Here is a 16,657-nt window from a genome sequence, read left to right on the forward strand (position 1 = left end):
AGGCAGTGAAAGGGAGCTGCCAGCCTCTGATCCAGCCAGGACACCACTCTCGTCACAGTCATCAAAATCTAATGGAGAAGGCATCCGTTTAATTAAAAAGCATTACTGTGCAATTTCTGTAAAAAAAAAACTCATCTCCCCCTGATTTAAATAAACAAGCATCACCTTTGTCTCGCTCCCTAAAATGCGGAGCAACTTCGTAGCATGTTTAATAACCCCAAAAAGAGGTTGGAAACTGGCTTATTTCCAAGAAATGGCATATTATTTACTAGGAACCACATTAGGCACAGCCAGTGATATAAAACTAGCTATTTACTACCAGAGTTGCCTTCCATGCCGGTCGTAAATTTAGCTTCTGTCCAGAAGCATCAAAAACACGGCATTCGTTAAAATGTATGCCATGTTGTGTGCACAGGTGTTTCTGCATGTTGGATGCACTTCCTCCCGCGGATGTAATTGCCACTTTGCAATGATTGCAAAGCGCCTTGTTACCATCTTTCTGTTCCTTAAAATGAAGCCAGTCTTTCAATCGCTTTGACCGCTTTATGGCTCTCCATAACGTCGTACTTGCTTACTGAATGCCGTGTACGTAACTTGCGTAAAAAACTTGACGTAAGTCGTGCTGCGGAACCAGTTCTGAGCAGGAACCGGTTTTCCTGATCTCATCAAGCTAACTTAAATTATGCCCCTATTAAAGTACTAAAATATGCCCTGTCCTATCAAATTAACTAATTTTGTTGCACAACTATAGTTGATACAGCTAAATATTTATAAATGAATTGTCTTAAGGGTCAAAAGTTTACATTTTAGTTGGGAAAATAAACAACTTCTTGTTTTGCTTCAATCCAGTAAAAAATTGTGAACTTGCACATGTGCGCCATTGATTGTTTTTGGTTGTATGGGGTATTCTGATGGATTAACTTTTTCCCAAGACCCACACCTTCACTACGAGGCATCCACCACACCCTTTACATTAAAACCAAGAAATAATGTTTTGGCATAGTTATATGAAGAATGTAAGTCACCCTGATAGTTTTATGGTTTAACACAATATTAAAATGCCTCCTAAGCTCTGAGAGGGACTCGTATGATTAGGTCGCTACCTCCTAACTATCTGATGTTAGAGACAGACATTTGTTTTACTCTCATTACTAAAAGATGTTCAGGGCTGTTTTTGCAAATATACAGACAATTCAATAAAGTTATTATTTTTTTTTACCAATATGGTTTTCTTTAAACCATTGCATATAAGGTAAATGACAGTTTTTGTATTAGTAGATGCTTTCCCTGATTCAGCACACCTGATTTCAGCTGATGATGGATTAACAGGCATCTCTTGAACTGAAATCCTTGGAATAACATCGGTAAAAGTAGCAATAGTAACATCTAAAACATGCAAGGATGTTGTCTCTTAAGGACCATGGTTGGAAAAAAACAGGTGTTAATGATAGGAAAGGCAAGTTAAGTTAGCAGTAAGGAGTACATTGTGTTAATATACATTAAGATGAGTTATAAGATGAGTTTAAAAAATATAAATTACATTGTGTTTATTTAAGGAAGTTGGTTGTGCAACAAAAAGAAAATGTATATGAGAAACAGATCCAAGATCAATATTATGAACAAATAGTTTTGAACTATGTAGTAGCACAAAAATAGAAATAGAAGTAAGGCAAACAAAAGAAAACATTGAGAAAGAATATATATAAGTAGTATGAACAAAAAAAAAAAATAAGTTGGATGAGCTGTTTTTCAGAATGTAAACAATTATGTGGCAATTTGCTTCCATGAGTTTTTTTTAATTTAAATTAATTTTTATTACAGTGTTGACATGATTTAATTAAAGTATTATTGGCCATGGACCATATCAGTAATATACTTACCACTCAGCTCTGCTCAATGATTGTGAGACTAAAGTGTAGAAAATCTTTGCAAATTTCACCTAACATTAGTTTGCCAGGGCTGCTCAGTGGCACAGTGGGTGGCACTGCTGCCTTGCAGCAAGAAGGTCTTCCCTTCCCGGGGTCTTTCTGCATGGAGTTTGCATGTTCTCCCTGAGCATGCGTGGGTTCTCTCCGGGTACTCCGGCTTCCTCCCACAGTCCAAAAACATGACTGTTAGGTTAATTGGCTTCTCTAAATTGTCCTTACGTGTGAGTGTGTGCATGAATGGTTGTTTGTGTGTCTCTGTGTTGCCCTGCGATAGACTGGCGACCTGTCCAGGGTGTACCCCGCCTCTTGCCCATTGACTGCTGGAGATAGGCACCAGCACCCCTCGCGACCCCACTCGGGACAAGCGTGTAAAGATGGATGGATGGATTAGTTTGCTAGTGAAAACCCCTATAAATGTCATAATCTGTTTTTCTTTCTTTTTTCTACAGATAAATAAATACAGATAAATAAATACAAATAAACTATTACTTGGTTTAGTATCCAAGTAATATGACGACACATGCTTCCTTTTTTAAAATATGGATATGTTTCAACCGATACACAAAATAAAACATATAGAAGTCTACATTTAAAAACTTACACAATATAAAATAATTCACAAAAACTAGCCATTCAAAAAACGAAAAGCACAAAAAATAGAACAAATTAAACTAAAAAAACAAACCTCTATGTACTAGTTTGTGAATGCCTTTTAGCCTTTTACTAACCCTTAAACAGTATTGATGCCATGCTTGATCAGTAGGTGGCACTACTGTTCTGCCTCAATGTACTGTAAGATTTCACCTTATGATGTAAAGGGGGCTGCACTAGTCTTGCTTTTTCAACTCAGGGAAAACTGTGAAATCTCAGATAAATTTTCAGTTTTGGATGCAGGAATTTATACTGCCTAGCAGCTAATCAGCAGTTCTATGGGGTTCCCTTAAGAGAGAGAAATATATATATATACAACAAAAGCAAAATTGTTTTGTCTTTGAAGAACAATTCTTCAACTGATCATTTACTACCCCAGCTGGTTACTTAACGGAGACAGATAGGGCAATCGACTGTCAGCGAGAGTTTGATGTCATTATGCAATACATTTTTTTTTCTCTCCATGACAGCAAAACGCTAATGCCCTGTTACTAAGCCCATTTATTCAAACTAATATGGCAGAGTGTGTTCTGTTTTTTCATACCAGTAGCTAAATCTTTTATGCCAATTTTTGCAGTTGGACTCTCAGTTTACAATCTCAAATTCTGTGTTTGTGAATGTGTGTTGGTAAACTGATTTCTTTTTTGAAGTCACATTGTTTTTTGGAGGTGGTCTCATTTCTACAAATACATATTGTTTTACTTCTTTAGTTTGTTGAGCTGCAATTTTTAAACCCTTCAGAATTTAATATTGATTTAATTCTTAATGATTCTATATATTTACTTATCTGCATAGAGACACAAATGAACCTATTTTGGAGGTAACAACATTTTCTTACTAGGAAGGATATCTAGCAAAAATATGATCTGTTGCACACTGGTGGTGAGGAAAGCTACTAATGGAGGTAAATCTAAGCTAGAGCGGTCAAGTACTGAGTACCTATAGAATATTTAGTGGTGTCATTCAGTACCAGGAAGACCTGGTGTCTGTTTTAATATGCCCTACTCTGTTCTTCCAACCTCAACTCACAATTAACAATCTGAGGTGTTCAGCATTTAAGTACAACTCATGTTTTTCAGTTGCCTTTTGTGCCTAAATATACGATTTGAAAAATGCTGCCAGTAGGGTGTAAACCAGTGGATCACTGAACGTTCAGCGGGGTGAGAGGTGGGCACAGTCTCAGCTGTGACTGACAGCAGTACACTGGCTTTTACAGCAACAAAAATATGGGCAGCAGAGTAATCCCAATGGTGGCAGATGCGACGCAGCAATTGTATGAGGAAAATAATTTCCCTCCACCATGTTTACCAGAGATGGCTTATATTGGGGGGAAGAGAGGAAAGGTCCCATTTACATACTACTCCATTGCATCCCTAAAAGTCTACATATGCCAAACATCCGAAAATGGAGTACCGCCAAAATCCTTATTTATCAAACCATACTCATACACAAACATAGAAATTATCATTTATAAATCACATCCGTAACTCAAAGTTTGTGCACTAGGATCCAACCTCCGCCATATTTTGCCCTCTAAATATGTTTGTTAACCACAGTAGAGGGGTGATAAATAAAAGGAATTATTATGAATGACACCCTCTGTTTGGACCAACTCTGGGATTGAAGTGCCTAACAAACAAAAACCAGAGCTTAATACGTTGACTCATTGCGCAATTTACAACATGTGGCAGAGGATAGAAACACAAACTCACAAACAAAATAAAAGCAAGATAGACAAGTGTCCAACAGCGGTTCCTGGTGGTCAGAAATAACCCTAGCACCTAACATCCTCTGAGTCTAATATATTGACTGATTATATTTGGAAGAACATGCAGGCGGAACTGCACTAATCGCTGTCTGTGATATTTTAGTGTCATGGATAATTTTATAGAATTATTTTGTTCCTAAAATTTGCTTCAGGGAGATATTTATTTTATTTTTGATTATGTTAAATGCCTGCAGCAGAATTTGTGATTGGAGAAGTTGTCTGTCTCAACCCAGTCTCATTTGTCCAGCGTAGTAAAAGCATTAATTGCACACCATTATGCACAGGTTGTTTGGGAGTATTTAAATGTTTACAGTAATTCATGTGAATTCCTCACAACTTGTTAAATGTATATATTAGTTACTAGTACGATTCACCCTGTTGGTCATATGGGAGAGGAAAATGAGGGTAAGAAAACATTTTAAGCTGGCTTCTAAACCTTTTTTTGTTTGAATGTTTGGCTTCAGTAGTGCACGCATATATAACCAATAAATTCGATCCAATTAAAGTTTTTTATATAGTTCCACACCTCAGTCACCCTCTGTGGGTTTGCACATTTCCTCCAAATTATGGTTACCCTGTATGGATGAGGAACCGCACATTTCCCCACAATCCTTGTTAATTGACCACAACATGTGCGTTAAAGTCTGCATACGCAAATTTCATGCCCCATTTTTACATATGCAAGCTATATAAAGGAGAAACCTGAGCTGTACCAATTTCAGCTGCTGGCTCAGAGTGGTTGCTTCCTCCTCCCACAATTGGATGTTCTAATGGGGACAGCATAAAAAATCAGATCCAAACACTCTTGATAAACAAAATTTAATAGCTTTCATGTCTTGTGACCCATTGATACAAAAATGAATGCCAAATCATTATTTTAAACTAAAATGACAATGAATTCCTTGTTGTTCAAATTGAACACATTTTTAATTGTTTTAATATTTCTCTTTAAAATTTAATTAATATTTTTATTTTCAAAATGCTTTTTCGATAATGTCACTGACCGACCGACGGACCGATAGAAAAATAATGTCAAATAGATATCAGTTCTCCTTTGGTAATATCAGATGTCCCACTAAGCCAAAAGCAAAAATCATGTACAGAAACCACTTTTAAACCAAAAAAGGGCACCAAACAAGCAGTTTTCGACACAAAAGATGGATTTCAACAAATGTGCAGTAAATTTTAAAAAGAATGCATGCAAAATGTAGACAGCATTGTAATGCATCTACTTACATAGTTTTATCTTCAAAGTTAAAAAGTTTATTTAGGGAGGATGATTCTTTTAAATCTCTCATTTGTTTAATATTAATTGTCTGGTGGACGCTAAAATCTGACAAACTGTTTTCCACCACCTTTCCTTGCACAGGACTCGGTCTTTGCACATGCTTTGCTCTGTTTCTGTGCTGGACTTCGATCACTGTGGTGTGCTCAGACTGCTCCTAACTCTCTCAACATCATCTGTGTGCTTGACTGTCACTATCCTGTGTAATTGAACAACACCATCAACCAACATTAGAAATCCATTTGTATAACTTTTATGATTTGACCTCCATCTTTTGAAAAAAGATGAAAAACTTTCTTCAAGTTTTAACAAAGGGATTCCTATATTTTATTCAGAAGAAATATTTCATTATTTTACTGTATATGTTTGAGTAAAGACCAGACTGAAAAGTAACATAGATTTTCTTTGAATATTTTTCTCTCTTTGTTCTCCAGTTTTGTTCCATCCAATTAGCATGTAAATTTACCCTTGTATTTCCTTAATATGTCTTTCTTTTCCTTTTAATGAAGATTCAAGGTTGCATAAAAAATAAAAAATAAGTTCAGAATTCTCATGGTATCATAAGGCACTTTTTGAGGTTCTCTTTGTAATTAGTATTTTTAAGCCTGCATGAGGTGATTAAAAAAAAATTATGTTGATCTCATAGGTGAAACTGCTTAGTTTGTTTAGTCAGTTTGTTAACCAAAAGTTAAAATAACTGCATGTCATTTTTTAATAGGTTTTTCATCAGCTTAAGTTACAGATTAGCTAAAAAGAAAGAAGACCTATCCCTGGTAAGTTTCATTGCCTTAATTCCAGTGAGGGCTTTTTCATCTGATACCCTAAGGGTGCAAATAAATGATAGACCACAATTTAGTTAAAATCCCCAAAATAATTAAATGACCCCAAAAAGAAATTCACAGTTGTTGTAATTCATGGGCTTTTTTCTAACGAGTTGTGTTGAAGATGTGGATAGCTGTAAGTAGGAAGGATCTTTTGTAGCGTTGTCTTGCATACAGAAGCATTTAATTAAAGACACTCTGCTTGTGTTTAAGTATTCTTTATAGGATTCTGACAGGTGACAGGACAGTTCTTGTTAAATATAAAAAAAAATGATGGTGAAATAATGAAAAATTTTCAGAAGATAAAGAATGTCTGTACATTCTAATTTTAAATTATTAATCCAGTACTAGTCAGCCCTGAATACTGCTTTTAGGTTTCATTATTATTCTTGAATAATAATAAAAAAAAAAAGCTAAACTATAATGGTGTAACTCAGATGTTTTGTATAGGTTACATTGGTCATTATCTGAAATAATTAAATCAATTAAAATGAAAATGGATGGAGAAAACTTTTTGAGCTTGTCATTTTTTTAATACTGTATAGCAAATAGAATATATATATATATATATATATATATATATATATATATATATATATATATATATATATATATATATATATATATATATATATATATATATATATATATATTACCATCTCCACTTCTAGTACCTTAAAAACATTTGATGGACCTAATATGTAAAATTTTAAATCACAGCAATGTTTAAATTTTCATTAATCTGCCCAGAACTGATTTGTTTACATTGTGGTTTGCAATAAAGACCAACACTCCACCCGTATCTTATTCAATTTTAGCTTGTAGCCTCTTTTCCTAGCTCTTATTCATTCACCTATCGCAAGGTCAATAGTAAGAGCAGAGTAGGAAAGGAAGTCCGGACTGCTGTGCTTAGTCTATACAGTCTTCAGCATTCAGGATGTCATTACATGATGGACTCGCATGGAATAAAACTGTAGTCAAGTGGGACTACAGCCTTCTGGAAAATAACTAAAAATGACCCCAATTTTAAACAAATGGCATTTAAGCTTCTTTATGTATCTCTGCTTCTGTCTCCTTGAACCCCAGTCGGCCACGACATATGACCACTTACACTGAGCCTGGTTCTGCTGGAGGTTTATTTCTGTTAAAAGGGATTATTTCCTCTCCACTGTCGCTACATGCATGCTTGGTGTGAGGATTGGCTTCAAGTCAATGAATGGATGTAATCAGCTGGTTTTCCTTAGATAAAAAACTTTGAATCGGTTTGACTGTATGATCTGGTTGAATTGTCTCAGTAAAGTGCTTTGAGATGACCTATGTTGTGAATTGGCGCTATATAAATAAGCTGAATTGAATCTCTGTGAGACTCTTAAAATCATAACATTGAACCTAAAATGCTTTTTCTATATTTAAGATATTAATCACCCAATTCTAAATGTTCCCCTTTCATTACAAATTCCTTGGCTAAATTTGCAAATTGCCTTCTTTGTTTGGAAATCCATTGATTTATTTGTCTTTTCATTATCTAATTAATAATTGATTTCATATTTTTGCTGATTTTTATGCTCCTATAATTTTGAATTTTGTTAAAATCATTGACTTCAAGTGTGTTTGTGTTATTTTGTTTTACTTAGTTCAGTTGCCAGTTTTAACTGATTTCTGCTGTTCAGATAAAACTGGATTTAGCTAAATGTCCACTGTTTTTGTATCAGATTTCAGATTGAATAAGAAAAAAGATCAATTTAGGCAGATGTGGTTAATAACCGGATGTGTAACTGTTCGAAGCTCAGAAGGCACATAGTGTTTCTCTTCTGTCTTTTCATCTGATGATTTATATGCACACAGTTGATGGCATTTTGAATCTCGGCAGGAAAGACAGGAACTAAATGGCAGTTGGTGAATGCCATTATTATGTGTCTTGCCAAGTGCTCCTGACATATCATGCCGTCCATTTGGCCCTGCCTTTGAGGTAGAGCTGTAGTTATACTGTAGATGCATAAAAAAATGTTTTCAAAAAAAAATTTCACTCAATTTTGTGGCCTGGAAATTGGTGGCATTCTAGGTATTTACTTTAAAGCTTTTGTGCCTCCAACCTCTAGTCTCAGTGAACTAAATCGCACATATACTGTAAGCTGACAGAATTTATCACCTTGTCAGGCACTAAGGGTAAAGCAACTAACAGCTTATGAGACTGATACACTGATTTGGGTTAGTAAATCACAAGAAAAAAACAAAAACAAATTAGAATATTATCATTAAATTTCAGATTTGTGTTTAGTTTAGTTTTTTTTTACAGGCAAATAATTTACTATTTTGGAATTTCTAAAAGCAGTGATGGTTTACCCCAAACATTTTTTCAAAAGTTTGAGTAACATTTTATATGAGCCATAAGGGTCACTCCAGAGGTGAGGATAGATACTTAAAAACATATTTTGACTAACTTTCTAAAGAATTTTTGTTTCGAATGTATCAAAACCTGCATTTGGTATAGGCATTAGAATTCAGATATCTAGAATTTTAATTTAACTAGTCATATAATAAGTAGCTGATATCTGCAATGACATTCTACTAAGATGATCTTGATATCAAGAAGTGGAAATGTGGATATCTAGAATATCGGATTCATTTTTGATACCTGAAATTGTCATTGTGACTAGTTGTTAGAATTCCTCTTCATTAGAATTCAGCTTTAGATATCCAGAATCTTTGTTTTAGTTAAGAAAAATGTAATTTTAGATATTTGGAAGTAAAAGCCACATGAATGGAAGATGTGATTTTTTGCTCTAGTAAGAATTTTATTTAAGATATCAGAAATGTTTATTTTAGATAGGAAGATTGCTATTTTAGATGTCTTAGATGATGATTTTGACTAGGAATAAATAAATAAGTCAATATGTCAGCCCACTTAAAATTCAAAGCAACATATCGAGGTAAAATCCAAGTAATCTTGGGAAATATCTGCTACTGAATGTGGAATGCACTATATCATCTTTGATACAGATCTGTTAAGCAGAACCTGAATATACCTGTATGTTTCTGAAGTTTGGTGTAATTCAGCTAAATAACTGGTTCACTTTCTTTCAATATATTATGATCACACATTGAAAGTGGAAAAATATAGGGTTCTGTTGGTTATCTTAATTTACCAAATGAACTTGAACTAGGTAATTTATAGGTTTGCGAATTTAATTTACTCTTTTAAAAAGTGACCTATGAACATGAGCTGGTTCATTTTAACTATGAACTAGCACAACATTGTTTATACATATATATATATATATATATATATACATATATATTTATATATATATATATATATATCATTAAAAAAACTGAGAAATTGGAGATCCTTAAAAGGACTGAAACATGAATGATGAGTGAGGGATGATGCAAGACAGCCATGAGACAAACACTTTTAACAAGAAACAGAAAAAAAGAGACATTAAAAAAAGAGAAATAAAGCATACTACTTGTGGCAGACTCTGCTGAAGAGTTAATGGGGTTTTGCCTCCTTCTATCTTTTCACTGCTTCTTGAACCGTGATCCCTGCATGCAGAAAGATCATTAACTCCCTGCTTTGCCTCCCTCCAGGGGCCACCGTCTCTTTTTATTTATTTTTTTGCAAGACAACTTGTCAGCGATTGCCTGGTCCCTGTCCGTCTGTGTTTTGTTTAAATATGCATTCCATTTTTAATGTAGGAGTACATGCATATTTACTGCCTGAAGGATTAGTTGGGGATGAAAACATAAAAAGAAGATAATTCTGACAATCTAAAACATCCTTAAAGCTTAAATTGAATTCTCTTTGTTTATGATGTTTAAAAAAATTTGATACAAAGAAATAAAAAAACTATGCAAATCTTGTTAGCTAACTTAAAGGTTTGGAAAATGCAAAAGTAAGTGCAAAGTAAAGAGCGATAAATAAAACTGCAAATGTCAAAACAGAAAAAAGATGACATGCCATTGCTATTGTTTTTACACAAAAGTAAACATGCATCCATCCATCCATGTTCTGTCACGCTTATCCCAAGCGGGGTCGCGGGGTGTGCTGGTGGGTACACACTGGACAGGTCACCAGTCCGTCGCAGGGCAACACAGAGATAAACAGGACAGACAACCATTCACACACACACTCACACCTAAGGAGAATCTAGAGAAGCCAATTAATCTAACAGTCATGTTTTTGGACTGTGGGAGGAAACCGGAATATCAGTAGAGCCAGGGATCAAACACACAACCTTCTTGCTGCAAAGGAGCAGTGCTATCCACTGTTCCTACCCACTGTAGGGATGAAATTGGGATGAAGCGTGCTCAGAGATGCACAGATATGCACACATGCTCTCACTTGTGGGCAATTTAGACACCAATCAACCTAACTGATGTTTGCTGTTGGAGAAAGCCAGACTACCTGGAGAGAACCCAGGGGAGAACAAGAATCCCTACACATCTTCTACCATCCCAGATATCTGGATTTAGTAGCATTTGAAGATACATTGAAAAATATTAAAGTAAATTCATGGCCGTTTTTCATTAATATACTACAGACTACATCAATAAATTACTGACACATTTGATTTGATATGATTAATGAATATAATAAATGTCTAATGGTGATGGGGTAATGGCATAGTGTGCACTCTGCAAGCTCCTGCTGAGAACACAAAAGTCAAGGTTAACTTGTGACAGCTAGTCATTGGCTAAAAAGGGAATGAATAAATTAATGTGTCTCTGCAAGGAGATACACTCCAAAGAAAAATGTCAAACTATTTTTCGTGTAATCAGACGTCCACAACTGATCCAGAACACCCTCAATAAAACTATGAAAATAAAGCACATTACTCTGCTCAGAAGTTTTTACACCAACTCTCTTTATCTAAGAGGTTTATAAATTATAGGATGGTTTAGTCTTGAAATACATAATGATTTCTTATCAACCTTGCAGACCACTCAGGCCTTCTGGTTCAAGTATTTTATAAATCTCCATAATCCAAACCAAGATAAATAGCATTCAGTTTTTATGCTCCACTAATCTGGAACAAAAGAGAGTTCAGAAAGCTGCTAATTATTAATTCAACTTGTTCCTTTAAATTAAGGTGAAAAAAACAAACAAAAAAGTTGTAGTTGTATTTGTTTCATTTACACTATTGAGTGAAACATTAATTTGAGTCTGAAGTCCAACTTCTCGTTCAGTTTTCCTTTTCTTGCCACTGTGGTGTACTTTCTTTTCTTTTTTTTTTTCTGTTCTTATTCCGAACATTCAGAGTCATCTTGTTGCTGACAGGTGAAATAGACTTGCTTTGCCTTTATGTTACATGTGAAAAACAAGAGAACATCTCTGGAATATTTTTAGTATCTAGCTATTTTAACTTGTATTTCACAACCATTCGATCACTTCACAGTCGGAGACTTTCCATTTGAGATGTATTTTAAGAACTATAAATTCTTTGGAGAGATATCTGGGTGGAACTAACAGAACAGAGGACATGATGCAACAAGAATACTAAAGATGCTGCAAGGTTTTGTTAGCATTCTTTCGAAAATATAGGATGAGAATAGATTCATGATTCATTTTTGTATGTGTATAGATATCATGACAAGGAAAGATACATTCCTAGATTAGGTTCTTTCTGTCATAAAGATTCGTAATTTTCTATTGTTAAAAAGATATAATCTATTTTATAAGTGCACATTCATTTATATTACATTATGTTATATTACACAAACTTGTAGGTTATGTCTATGTAACATCCTACACAATCATTGTCAACTTCTGACACCTTTTCCCATCACGAGGAAAGACAAGTTTTTTTTGTATATCACTATGCACACACATGGAAATCCAGGTGCTTTATCAAAGGAAGGATATAGAGGGGATAACAAATCAGAAGAATAAAAGCTTAAAAAGAAGAGATGGTTGAATAAAGATATCAAAGATGTAATGAAACAAACAATTCAAAGAGTTCATTAGTTGCATTGTTAGTTGCATTAGTTGCTTTGATCAAAAGCTTTAAACAACAATGTTTTCAGTACTGATGTAAGGCTAACAACAGTTTTTGCATATCTTAGATTTTCAAGCTCCAGAGCTGAAAGGGATAATAACATAAATGCTGCATCAGTGGTTTGTTCTTATCCTATTAGCACTGGGTAAGGGCATCTCTAAAGATCTTTGGGGTACGATGCTTGATAAGCAACTTAGAAATATATTTTACTCTAAGATTTTGCAATAGTTTATAGGCCACTTCTATTCTATTAGATCTATTTTGTGTGGACAAGGAGCCAGTGAAAAGTTTTAAGAATTGCTTTGATATATTTGATTTTTGAATGCTTATTAGGACTTTGGCAGGCTGCCATCATCACCTGTATAAACTGTAGTTTCTGAAATATTTGTTATACAACCAAAAAGCAAAACATAAGAAAAAAAGAAACATTTTAATAATCTAAACATGCCTTAAATCTTCTGTATCCATTTTCATTGAAAACATTTTACTATCGGGACCTTTACATGAACATAACTATTTGGAATAAAGGACAGATCATGATACAAATGCTTTGTGCAAATGTGCCAGTTGGAAGATCTTTTTAGGATTAGGCTCAATTGTATTCCAAATAGAAGGGAAGAACTGTGTCAATCTTCATACCATGTGAACAGTTGTTTCTATTGTGTCATTTTTAGTGGGGAGACTGGCCTCACTATGCGTGTCTGCTGCGGAAGGGAGAACAGTACTTCACTTAAAAGCAGCACAAAACTTAGAGGAATGTTCATTTCCTCCTGCTCTCTCATTCTGTAACATCAACAGCGGCAACAGCTGAGCCTTAAACCTAATTATGGAAAGCAATAATGTCTCAGTCGCTCTCAGAACCTGGAGTGGGTCAATTTGGGGCGCTCAGAATGCTAAATATATGCCCAATAAATAGCACACTTCTGCATTTCTATGTTAGTTTACAGCACAAGCAAAAGCACAAGTTCTATTTATGTGGTTGTTTTAGGTAAATTTGACACATTAGCACAATTTCAACAGTGGTGAATGAAATGGTTACTTAAATGTGTCAGCATTGGGGTGGAGGTTGGTTGAGGACCCAAATGCAGAGATAAGGGAGGCAGAGAGGAATTCTTGCAGGTTTATTAAAGTCAAAAGGCAAAAGCAACAAAATCCAAGGACAAAATACTAGAAGTTAAAAAAAAAACAGGGGAAAACACAAGAGGGGCCAAGTAACAAGAAGGAACCAGCACTGAAGAACTGCACAGGGAGAGTATATATGGGAGACAGAACAAAGACTGGGGTAATCAGCTGATATGGAGCAGGTGGGGATGGAAGTGACTAGAAGGGAGCTAGGGAAAAGGAGACAGGCACAAGGGGGCAACAGAAAGTAACTTAAGACTGCTTAAATACAACACGTTATAAGGTCCGTACATCTCTGCAGTACCAGTGCAATAATCATAGTCAACTACTGTGTAGTCTGTTTAATTTCCACTTTTTTATATGGTCAGTACATTTCTGCAGTGCATGTGCAATAATCCAAGTCAAACACTATGTAGTCTTCCCTTTGCTCTCTACTGTGCAGATATTTCTATATCTAAGGGAAACATATTCCAGGACATTACAACTTTTTTCTTTTTGAAATTATTTTTTATGCTTTTTTGGTACTATATACACTCTTTTGGTGTTGTCTGTCATATTTTCATCTTTTATCTTTTGTTTAAGCATTTTTATCAATTTCTTGTTATTAAAAATGTAATAAAAAAATTCTAATTTCTGTCATTTTCTCCAGGGCCTAATTATTTCATGATTACACTTTTTAACCCAGTGACTTCCATTCTGTAGCTTATTAGCATTAGCAAGATTGACCTCCATCCCATTGGTTGATAATTAAACAATGACAAGTTTTTTCTGGGTACGCGGTCCCAGTACAGCTTGGACAGTTACCAAAAATTTACTGGGCCAATGCCCCATTTACACTACCCCTCTGAAACCGATCTGAGCAGAGTTTGGATCAGTTAACCTGCCGAGCTTGGTTCTTATTACTATTTACATATCATGCTAGCACGGTTCTTCGCCTCCTATTGGAGACTCCTATTGGAGTCTCTTAAGACAGGATATACCCAAACAGAAATGGCGGCGCACATAACATTCAGGAATTTATGTGCCTGGGTAGAGTCCTCCGTCCAAATTTCAATGAGAGCCTCGGTCCTGGCATCATCCCAGGTCACACCACGCTCTTTCGATGCCATTTATTGTGAAAAGTATAGAGGAAGATCTTTTATTTCTTTTTTTTTTAAAGGCAATCGGGTTAGCTGCCATGCACATGACATGTTCCTTTTTTTTCAGCGAGTTGGCAACCCTAGGAGAAGGATATGCCTGCGCTGTCGCAGATGGAAGTTGAAGCGGTTACAGCCAATGCAAAATACATGAAAAACACCTACTTCACTGCCTCGAGTTTACATTTGAGATGCCCTATCCATCCGCTTCAGCTGGCGATAAAAGATGCTGAGACGAGGATTGCATATTATGTGACAAATGCTGAAAAAAAGAGGAAAATGAAGGTGAGCACGGAGCAGGAATTGTTCAGTGCTCCGCTCTGATCACATGCTCTAGACACAAGGAGAAAGTAATCAAACAATGAAACAAACAAACAAAATGCAGTCCACCGTAGACCTGAAGCTAGCCTGCTAAAGTAAAAAAAAAAAAAATCCCTGTAAGCCCCACACCCCATTGTTTTTAAGGAATATACTCGCACTTTGGCTGCCACAGAGTCATTACGTTTAAAAGAAAAATAATGTATTCTCATCATGCATACAAGTAAAACAAAAGTAAAAGCTTTTTTTTTCCTATGCTTATGAACATGTCTTAAAGCTTGTTGTTGTTGCCTATTCTGTTCCAGAGTGTCCGTCTACTAATCTAATGTAGGTTGGACAGGACTGTACCCATTCTGCGCTTGTGGTTTGATATGGAGATAGAACTCATCCAGGACTTCGGACTGAGTAGGAAGGCCATGCATGCCCTGCAGTGCCCACTGAGGAGAGAACAGGACCATGGCTCGGGCTATCAGGTGGAAGTTCTTATATATGTTTACTGGCTTGCCCATGGTCTGTCCTACTGTGCGCTGTCACATGTTTTCAATATTCCCAGGTCCACCATCCATAGAATTGTCCGCAATGTAGCACAGTTTATCTGGGACAATTTGAGCAGTGCAGTATCCTTTCGAAGCCCCACAAATCTGGACACTATGGGTAAGGATTTGATCAACCTTCTAGGACACCAATTCTCAACAAATCTGCTGGTGCAATTGATTTGTGCCACATTTGGATTAAGCCCCCATCACTCCATAGATTGGACTATTTAGATAATAAAGGTTTAAACTGTATTTAATAACCATGCAGTCAAAACCTTTAAATAGTTAAGTTTAGGCACATATTTGATGTGTGTTATAGGAATTTGTATATAATTACTGTTATTGGTGTATATTGTTACTCTGTGTCATATTTTTAATACATTTTATTTACAATAACTATTCTGTCATGGTCTTGGTTCTGTTAAGTTTTATTTGAGTTTTCAGTTTCACGTTTATTCTGTTAGGAATCCAGTTTGAGTGGGTTGTGCTTTTGTTTGTTTCCTTCCACCACCAGGTGGCGCCTGGTTCTCGTTGGCCTCCTCACACACCTGCGGATGATTGCCTCATTACCGGAGGACTCTTAAGCTGCTGACTGCCACAACCTCGACGCCAGAGTGTTCCATTCATGTTCCATTCACGTTCCATTCACATTCTAGGATTCTTTTTTGGGTGGAGGGCAGGGACCAATACACTATGGGAAACTGACATTTTTTGATGGAAATTTCAAAAAGCAAATTCACAAATGTTGTTCTTGGTAATTGGTGATAAAGTAGTGTGCTGACAGTTTTTTATATGGTTTGGGCCAGGAACTACTGAGATATTACTCATAAACCTGAAAAACCTTACCCTATGACAGTTACCATGTGTGCGTTGTACAGTAAACAAGCTGTTATTGGTGTATATTGTTACTCTGTGTCATATTTTTATTACATTTTATGTACAATAACTTGTCTGTCATGGTCTTTTTAATTGTCTACAATGACAATTATGCATAATGTCATACCATCTATGCTGCTATAGTGGCCATGGCAACATGCTTATTTAAAAGAAATCAACATACCATAAGCAGAATGTTTAAATTGTATCTGGTATT

Source organism: Cyprinodon tularosa, unplaced genomic scaffold, assembly GCF_016077235.1.
Source record: "Cyprinodon tularosa strain WSP-4 unplaced genomic scaffold, ASM1607723v1 ctg285, whole genome shotgun sequence".
Taxonomy (NCBI): Eukaryota; Metazoa; Chordata; class Actinopteri; order Cyprinodontiformes; family Cyprinodontidae; genus Cyprinodon; species Cyprinodon tularosa.